The sequence below is a fragment of the Lepus europaeus genome, unplaced genomic scaffold (genome assembly GCF_033115175.1).
Source record: "Lepus europaeus isolate LE1 unplaced genomic scaffold, mLepTim1.pri SCAFFOLD_3_1, whole genome shotgun sequence".
Taxonomy (NCBI): domain Eukaryota; kingdom Metazoa; phylum Chordata; class Mammalia; order Lagomorpha; family Leporidae; genus Lepus; species Lepus europaeus.
Window position 1 is genome coordinate 12,415,738 of NW_026909276.1, and position 10,333 is coordinate 12,426,070.

The following is a 10,333-nucleotide window of genomic DNA, read 5'->3' on the forward strand; positions in this document are numbered from 1 at the left end:
AGCAAGCTGTGATGTCATCAGCTGCCATGTGTTAGGCTGGCACTGATTCTACCTTTCCATTTCTTCAAATAGAAGTGGAAAATGAAATCCTCTCAAAACTAACATGCTACAAAGTAACAACTGGAAATCAAGCTTCCTTTCTTCTCACCTAACAGACCCAACTGGTCTCTGTGTTTCTCATTTTAGCTCAAACCTATATCAGATTCATAGAGCAGAAGGAAGCTTATTTTTCAAGGCAGAATTCATAGATGTGGTTGTCCATTCACCTCTGAGAATTAAAGCCATCACTCTGCTTTTTGACTGGTTTTCAGTCTGTGGTGGTACCATCCTTCACAGGAAGACAGATTCCTCACAGAAGAATACACCTAGGTGGAGAAAACTTTATGGAGTGGGCTTTCCAAAGTGAAATGGAATTCTGGCCTGGACATCCTTGAGATCATGATCAGCAGAGTGGGGAAATTCTTAGCTATGTCCATTCACATCCTTTCCTTTTTGTTCAATGTATTCCTCCCTTACATAGTGCTCTGTGCTCTCCTTCTGTTGCACAGCACAAGGAGTGTCTGTGATTGAGGCTGTTTGTGTACCGCTGCAGTATCTGGAGTTGCCTTTGTCTCCATCTCTAACCAGAAACTCAGATGCAGAATGAGGAGGGGACTGTCACCCTGCCACACAGGGTTTGGGCCCCTTGCTCCTTTACTTTTCTTCAGTGCAGGAGCAGCCTTAAACAGAGCTGTACTGGGTAGTATTGTTTCTTTTAGATTTGAGTGCTCGGATAGCAAAAGAAATACATATTTTTTTTTTCTTATAGAATGGATTGAAGAGGCACTACATAAAGTCAGCAACAACTTTCTTGGCTCTTGTTACATGTCAAGATGAGTCAGAATATATAGGGACATTTGTTAAATTTTTTTAAAAATTAAAAATATTTATTTATTTGAAAGGCAGAGTTACAAAGAGAGACATAAATCATTTATCCACTGGTTCACACCCCTATTGGCCACAACAGCTGCAGTTGGACTGGATTAAAGTCAGGAGCCAGTATCTTCCACATTTCCCATGTGGGAGTAGGAGCACAAGCACCATCTTTTTTAGCTTTCCTAGGCACATGAAGGAGCTGGATCAGAAGTAGACAGCTGGGACATAAACTCATGCACAATATGGAATACCAGCATCACAGGCAATGGCTTTCCCAGTATGCTCTACTGTCTTTTTTATTATTATTATTATTTTTATTTGAAAGGCAGAGTTAGAGAAGCAGAGGCAGAGACAGAGAGAGAGAGGGAGAAAGGCCTTCCATCTTCTGGTTTACTCCCAGATGGCTGCAATGGCTGGAGCTACCCTGAACTGAAGCCAAGAGCCGGGAGCCTCTTCCAATTATCCCACATGGGCACAGGGGCCCAAGACTTAGGCCATCTTCTGCTGCTTCCCCAGACCTTAGAAGAGAGCTGGATCAGAAATGGAGCATCCGAGACTCAAAGCAGCGCCCACATGGGATGCCGGCAGTGCAGGCAGCAGCTTTCCCTGCTGGGACACAGTACCAGTCCCTCTATCATCTATTTTATGAAAATATATATTTAAGGGACATTAGAAGGCCATTCAGGCCCTTCCTACAAAACATTTTGAAATAATGATTGACAGTCTACAAGACTGCTTCCAAAGGGAGAGAGCTGCAGGAACAGAGAGGGCAGTGATATTGAAAGGGTATGAGGAACAAGGGAAGGTAAGAAGGCCAGAAGAAATCTTGAAAAGTATTCCAAAGGATAAAGTAATAGGACACAGGTCATTTGTGAGGATTTCTATTATAGGGTTTTCCTTTTTTTTTTTTAATTAAAGATAATTTCTAACATAATTTGTGATATACTTGACTCACTTTTCAGTTTTCTTCTTACAGATAAGATATGCCTATAAGATGTAGAGGGGCTGGTACTGTGGCTTTGTAGTTTAATCCTCTGCCTGTGGCACTGGCATCCTATATGGGCACCGGTTCTAGTCCCAGCTGCTCCTCTTCTGGTCCAGCTCTCAGCTATGACTATGACCTGGGAAAACAGTAGAAGATGGCTCAAGTGCTTAGGCCCCTGTACCCAAGGAGGGGACAGAGAAGAAACTCCTGGCTCCTGGCTTCAGATCAGTGCAGCTCCATCTGTTATAGCCATTTGGGGAGTGAACCAGCAGATGGAAGACCTTTATCTCTGTCTCTTCCTCTCACTGTCTATAATTCATCCTCTCAAATAAATAAAATCTTAAAAAATAAGATGTAGAGAAGTACTGGAATTAAATGCAATAGTACACTCCTAAATATGCAGTTAGCATTAAATTTTTGTTAAGAAAGGGATGAGCTTGGCTTTATGTGTCTTGCTTAGAGCAGAATTTTTATGACTGAATTTGAGATAATTAAAAATCAGTTTCATAATTGAAACATTGACCATTTTTACTACTGCAGCCTCCCCCTCACTCTGTATTCCTATGCAGATAGTCCACATGAGGGTACAACAGAAAGAGAGGCCTGCATATCTGGAGTAATGCAAATATGCCCTTTGATTAAACCAGGGGATTGATTGACTGGAGTTCTTTGTGATTCAGTTTGTGTTTTTCTGTAGAGTGAAATATAGTGATTTGGGTAAAGTATCTTGTCTTCTAGTTGATGATTCCAATTGGCTTTCTTATCCATCTACCTGGTATCACAGGTGATTCCCAAGACAGGTGTTGGACTCTATGGAAAAAAAAAAAAAGTAGCCTCTTCAGAGTTGATGTATTTCTCCTGGAAAATTGGAGAAATATTTTGTAAGAAGCAGTTCATGGAGGATGTATACTTCCCTAGAAATGAAACTGAAGTGATTCTCTTTAATTGCCCCTCCCTGAGCTAGTTCCTGAGGCTCATTGATCAGGGTAAGAATGCTAATATTTATAGGCCAATTATGAATGATCCATGTTTGTCTTACACATGAGATGTCTACAGATCTGTTTCTCAAGGCCTTTAAGATAAAATAAGAAAACTGCAACAAAAGAGAAGGTTGGCATTGCCTGTTGCCTTGGTCTAGGATCTGTGCATTTATTACCCACTTAGTACTCTGACTCCTATTGTGTGCATCTCCTGATGGTTCTTTTTTGGCCATTCCTGTGTCCAGATTCCTTAATGGGTGACAATCTTTGTCCAGATTTCCAGTCTGATAACTCAGCCCAAATTGAGTTGGACTAGTTTGTGTACCCACTTCAGGATTAAGGTGGTCCAAAACTGCCAGTGCCCAATGACTTGGCTGCCTTTATGCTCACTCAAGAGATAAGACTCTGGGCACAGGTTCCAAGTGGCTTTGCTTGGTCCTCTTCCCTTGATCTCCCTGGTGACAAGCTGATTCTCAGGTAGGCAGGGAACTTGTTGGCTCACAGGAGTCTCCAGATTTCTGCTTTGCACTCATCTGCAAAATATTTGAGTTTTCTCTTGGATCTCAAAAGTCCTGAGTAGGGAGTTTTATTTTGTATTGAGATGTGTCTTTATAAAGACAGGTGTCACTGAAGACTGTGTGTCCTCATAATTAATTGAACTCACCCAGGCCTTCATGGAATTCTGGGATCCTGGCTTCAGGCTGAACATTGCCTGCTGTTAAAAAGTGCAAGAATTAAAAATTGCTATTATTTTATGCTCTTATAAAGCTGCAAAAGCATTAACATTGTGCATTTCTGGGTGATTTGAAAATTCTAAATTTGAAATCAATTGTGTTGACTGGCTTTGCAGAGTAGGAAGAAAATAATTGGTTTATTAATTATTTATAAAGAGACACTATGAAAGAAGCTATTCATTGGTACCAATTGTCTAAGCTTTAGTATTTATGAAACTATGATTTATTTATTTATTTATTTATTTATTTATTTATTTATTTGTTTGTTTATTTATGTTTGACAGGTAGAGTTATAGACATTGAGAGAGATACAGAGAGAAAGGTCTTCCTTCCATTGGTTCACTCCTCTAATGGCCGCTATGGCCAGTGCTCTGCCAATCTGAAGCCTGGAGCAGAGTACTTCCTCCAGGTATCCCATGCAGGTGCAGAGACCCAAGCACTTGGGCCATCCTCCACTGCCCTCCTGGGCCCAGAAGAGAGCTGGATTGGAAGGGGAACAAATGGGACTAGTACCCGGCACCCCAACTGGGACTAGAACCCAGGGTGCTGGTGCCACAGGCAGAGGATTAGCCAAGTGAGCCATGGCATCAGCCTATGATTTATTTTATTTGATGAGCTATGTCCACTTGAAGTTGTGAAAGAAAACATACAATGGTGGTTGTAATTCACTTTAACAGACTTTTTGAAAGATTTTATTTATTTCTTTGAGAGGCAGAGTTACAGACAGTGAGAGGTAGAGACAGAGAGAAAGGTCTTCCAACCATTGGTTCACTCCCAAAATGGCCACAACAGCCGGAGCTACTTGATCCAAAGCCAGGAGCCAGGTGCCTCTTTCCAGTTGCCCATGGGTGCAGGGGACCAAGCACTTGGGCCATATTTTACTGCTTTCCCAGGCCATAGCAGAGAGCTGTAGTGAAAGAGGAGTAGCTGGGACTAGAACCAGTGCCCATATGGGATGCCAGTGCCACATGTGGAAGATTAACCTACTGCGCCATGGCACCGGCCCCACAATTCTCTTGAAAACAGAAACATTTATTCCTGAGTCTTTTGATGAGTTAGGCCAATGAAGTCCTGACAGGGCACATATGTCTCTAGAATTAGAGGAGTGCTCATCATTCTCATACTGTGTTCTGTTGCTGTTCAGCCTGTGACAGTGAGACATATAAATAAAAAAACAGATATTCAGCATGTGGTTACCCCACAAGGAGGCTTATCTTGTCTGCATCTGAATAATTTTGATAGCCAGGTGTTTTTAAGTTGCTAAATATTCTCCTAATTTGTGTTTATTTAAAGACTATTAACTTAGTACCACAATTTTTGTTATAATAATTTGATTGCTAATAAGGAATTTACAAAATCATACCTTGACTAGAAGTTTTACTTTGTAACAATCACAGACTAGCAGAAGTCATAAACTATTAACCCTCATTTTTCTAAAATAAGAGGTTGTAATTAATATGAATATATAAAGAATATATTTTTTGGCCGGCGCCGTGGCTTAACAGGCTAATCCTCTGCCTTGCGGCGCTGGCACACCGGGTTCTAGTCCCGGTTGGGGTGCCAGATTCTATTCCGGTTGCCCCTCTTCCAGGCCAGCTCTCTGCTATGGCCCAAGTCCTTGGGCCCTGCACCCGCATGGGAGACCAGGAGAAGCACCTGGCTCCTGGCTTCAGATCAGCGAGATGCGCTGGCCACAGCGGCTATTGGAGGGTGATCCAACGGCAAAAAGAAAGACCTTTCTCTCTGTCTCTCTCTCACTATCCACTCTGCCTGTCAAAAAAAAAAGAATATATTTTTTAAGATTTTATTTATTTATTTGAGAGGTAGAATTACAGACAGAGGGAGAGACAGAGAGAAAGGTCTTCCTTCCATTGGTTCACTCCCCAGGTGGCTGCAATGGCCAGAGCTGCACAGATCTAAAGCCAGGAGCCAGCTGCTTCTTCCTGGTCTCCCATGCGGTTGCAGGGGCCCAAGCACTTGGGCCATCTTCCACTGCTTTTCCAGGCCATAGCAGAGAACTGGACTGGAAGAGGGGCAACTGGGACTAGAACTGGCACCCATAAAGGATGCTAGCACCTCAGGCAGAGGATTAGCCTTTGCACCACATCAGCAGCCCCAAGTACATGAAGAATTTAGAACAAAAAATCTACCAACCTCATGGAGTTTATCTCCCTTTCAAAACTTTTAATAACCTTTGGGATGGAGAATACTAATTTAAGGTACTGTAATTAAATTCACACAAACAAAAGATGTTTTAGGATGTTTTACTTCATTATTTAAGTTAGATACTATTAGGAAATTCTAGATTATTTTGTGGATAAATGGTAATTTCTTTTCACAAGTGTATTTGAGTAGAAACACAAGCTTTTATAATCAATTAATTATGTTTAAAACATATGCTTATGTATGTTTTGTATTAAAATAACAGCATTTTATGAAGTTTAGATACATCTTGTTCAATACAAGCCTATACTTTTTTTAAGTTTTATTTAAAAAGAATCTTTGTATTTATTTTTTTAACACAGCAAATTTGGGTGACACAGTAAGTCCATAATTTACCACAAAATTCATAAACTTAACAACTGAGTATCTTAAGTCTTATAAATCTTCTGAATCATCCATAGTTATGCACTCAATGGAATGAACTCCTCAGCAGCTGAGAAGAATCTTAACTTAAAAGCACCAACTCTTCAGGCATCTCTACAGGCCTCTATTTTTCATTCTCTAAGACATGCAGTCAGACTGCTAGTGCAGCAAATACCAATTCACCTTAAGCTTAATGGATAAGAAAAAGCATTTGGGAAACCAACATTATTAATATTAAGTCTGAAAGCATTTCTACCTCTTTACTGAATGACTTTCCTTTCTGTCAATGTTAAACTCTAATGAATAAAAATTGTGTTTTGAACATAATTTTTTCAGGTTAATCTAGCACTTTAGGACATTTGTATTTGTTTTATAAGCCTTAAGGAAAACAAAAAGATAATCTCTAATCTAGACAATTCTGGAATCTTTCATTAGATTTAGAATTTTAAAGCAAAGTAATATGATCTGTTTGTCCAAATAGTATGCCTTTTAAAAAATTCTCTTCATGTATGTAAATTAATAAAGCTTATTTCCAATATATATTTTCTGTGTTTTCATTTGCTGGAGCAGGGTTCAAAGGGTGTTTTTAGGATCTTGCCAACATCAGCCCTCTGTACCCATAAATTACCAAAGCCATTAAATGGACAATAAAAACTGGTTGAGGCTACTGATGAATGCTTCCAAAGGAATCTGATACACACAGATTTTATTGTCATATTCAACTCAACTGAAGTCTTTCTTGAAACTGTACTCTTGATAGGCTGAAGACAGTAATGGAGTTAATTCTTTATGCCAAAGAGACATGGATCTGTTGTACAAAGGCTTCATTCTCTGTCAGTCATCAGTAACTTGAGGTCTTTCTGTATATTCTGAATGGCAGTGTTTACATCTTCATATTGTAAAGCACTGCTAGCATATTTGCAGTATTTCTGAGCTCTCACAAAGTCCTCAGGTTTGAGGTGGATATGGCCTTGGGAAACCATACTGAAAAGTGCAGGATCAATGGCTGCAATAGTCTATAGAGTAGGTTGGATAGTATTCTTTGTTACACCCATGCTATGGGGCACTTTTGCTGGTGTATTGGCTGGGGCATGTGCACCCAGAGGACTCTGTATTAAATTATAGCTGTTTGATGGCATGCTGCCTGGGTCAAATGCTGAAGATGATAATGGCAGAGGTGTGTTGAATGGGCAGAGATGCTACTACAGCATCTTCATTTTCTTCACCATCAGTATCTTCCTCAATTGCAATAGGGCCTGCTTGAGTAGTCTCCTCATTCTTTAAGCAATTATGGATATATGTTGCCTTCCACCTTGCATACTTTGTGTGTTTCACATTTTCATCAGTGTTATGTCAAGCAAAGTTATGACATCTGTTAAAAGACTTGCAGTATAGAAGAACATGATCAGGTTTTTTGTGAAATCTCCAGCACAATGTTCATTGTCTGCATATATAAACATTTTCCAAGAATAATTCCCCAAATGGGCATAACCAACTACTCCTTGGGTAATAGCTTCATTATCACCCCCACTGTTTCTTTTTGTTGTTTTTGTGAAGAATCTGAGCCTGGATCAAGGCACAGCTATTTTAGGCTAGGCCTCCATCTTGTAACTCAGGCCTGACCAGACCCTGAACCCTTTGGCAAAATCTCCCGAAAGAAGAAAAATAAACTCCCCTTGTGATAAACTCCCCTAGCAACAGCCAATCAGCAGATAGCAGGGAAATACCTGCTATCCAGCTGTCTTTTCCAGGTGTCTATTTAGGCCATTAAGGTGATTGATAACATCCCAAAACCCTGCAGTTTGGAATATACACCCTCATGGCTTGGACCCTACACTTTAGCCAATCATTTTAAAAAGCATCAACCCCAAAGCCATCTAACCACCTTTACTAGGTCTATTCCCACCACTGGATTTACTAATCAATTTTAAGAGATGTTCTTTAAATTCTCACAGCATGAGATGATTTGCTGAATGGTGCTATAATGTATAGAATGTCTCTGAAAACCCTATATAAACCTCACAAAGGAAATGGGATGGGTCCTCATCAGATGACCGTTGTGATGATTGGAGGAGTGGACCCTAGATTGAGCTAGAACAATAAACCTCTTTGCTTTTGCATCATTGAAGTCTCTCATTGGGATAATTGAGTCCCATCCAAGTCTGGTCTAACAGTTGTTGTTAAGATTTATTTATTTATTATTATGGCAGAATTACAGAAAGACAGAGAGAGAGTCAGCCTCTGCCATCCACTCCCCAAATGGCCGCAATGGCCAGAGCTGTGCTGATCTGAAGCCAGGAGCCAGGAAATTCTTCCAGGTCTCCCACATGTGTGCAGGGGCCCAAGGACTTGGGCCATCTTTCTACTTCTTTCCCAGGCCAGAGCAGAGAGCTGAGTCAGAAGTGGAGCATCTGGGACTTGAACTGGAGCACATATGGGATGCCAGCACTGTAGGCCAGGGTTTTAACCTGCTATACCAGTGTCAACCCCCCAACTCTTTATTAAGAGCTCCTAACTGACCTGTTAATTTTGATAAAAATTTATGACACTCAGGAGTTTTATTATCAATCTTCATTCTAGTTTGCATGGCATATAAATGACCCCCTTGGTGAAATACATAATGATCAAACGATGGCTGCCAACAAACACCCCTCAGATCATTTCTTGAGCAACTATTCAGTAATAGGCCACCACAGGGTCCTACTTGTCATGCTCCTGAACCATCAGGTGATGCTGTATGTTCTTTTATTTTTTAAAGTTTTTTATTTTATTTTTTTTTATTTTGACAGGTAGAGTTATAGACAGTGAGAGAATGAGAGAAGGTCTTCCTTCCGAATGTTCTTGGTATTTTGATTGAGATCACATTGAATCTGTGAATTGCTTTTGAGGGGCTGGCACTGTGGAATAGTAATTTGAGTCTCTGTGGCATTGGCATCTGATATGGATGCCAGTTTGGGTCCCAGCTGGTACTCTGATCCAGCTCTCTGCTTATGGCCTAGGAAGGCAGTGGAAGATGGCCCAAGTGCTTGGGCTCCTGTATCCACATAGGAGATGAGGAGGAAGCTCCTAGCTCATGGGTTCAGATCAGCCCAGCACCAGCCATTACAGCTATTTGGAGAATTAACCAACAGTTAGAAGGCATCGGTTTTTTTCTCTCTGTCTCTCTATAACTTCCTCTCAAATAAATAAATGATTGTGAAAGTAAAATTAAAAATAATTTTTATTGGTAGAATGGGAATTTTGATGATATTAGTTCTTCCAATTTATGAACATCAAAGATTTTTCCTTTTTTTGTGTTTTCTTTAATGTTTTGTAATTTTTCTTATAGAGATCTTTCACACCCTTGACTAAATTTATTCCAAGGTAATAAAAAATTTTATGGTTATTGAGAATGGCACTGATCTGATAAGTTATTTTTCAGCTATGGCATTTTTGTGTATATAATGGTTATTGATTTTTGTGTGTTGATTTCATATTTTACAACTTTACCAAACTTTCTTGTGAGTTTCAATAATCTCTTGGTGGAGTCTTTTGGTTTCCCAATAATTAGAATCATGATACCTGCAAACAGGTTATTAGGCTTTCTCCTTTCTAATTTGTTTTCCTTTGATTTCTTTTTCTTGCATTATTGCCATGGCTAAAACTGTCAGTAGTGTATTGAACAGCAGTAGTGATGGAGAGCAACTTTGGTTTCAGATCTTAGTGGAAATGCTTCCACGATTTCCCATTCAATATGATGTTGGTTGAAGATTTGTCATATATTGCCTTGATTGTGATAAGGAATGTTCCTTCTATTCCCAACTTGCTTAAGGTTTTTATAATGAAAGGTTGCTTTTTATCAAATACTTTCTCTTCATTTATTGATCATCATGTGGTTTTTATTCTTTAGTTTGCTAGTGTCACATATCACATTTATTGATTTGCATATGTTGAACTATCCCTGCATACCATAGGTACATTCCACTTGGTCCAGGTAAATTATCTTTATGATCTGTTGTTGGATTTTATTAGCTAGTATTTTGTTGAAAATTTTTGGGATCTGTGGTTATCAGAGATATTGTTCTTTAATTCTCTTTCTCTATTGTATCATTTTCTGGTTTAGAAAATAAGGTGACACTGGCCAAATAGGAGTT

The 10,333-nt window shown here is 39.7% G+C and overlaps 1 pseudogene; it reads right to left on the minus strand.

Moving 5' to 3' along the window:
* Positions 1–7,024: 7,024 nt before the first annotated feature.
* LOC133755304 (vacuolar protein sorting-associated protein VTA1 homolog) lies at positions 7,025–8,936 on the minus strand (annotated as a pseudogene).
* Positions 8,937–10,333: the final 1,397 nt, after the last annotated feature.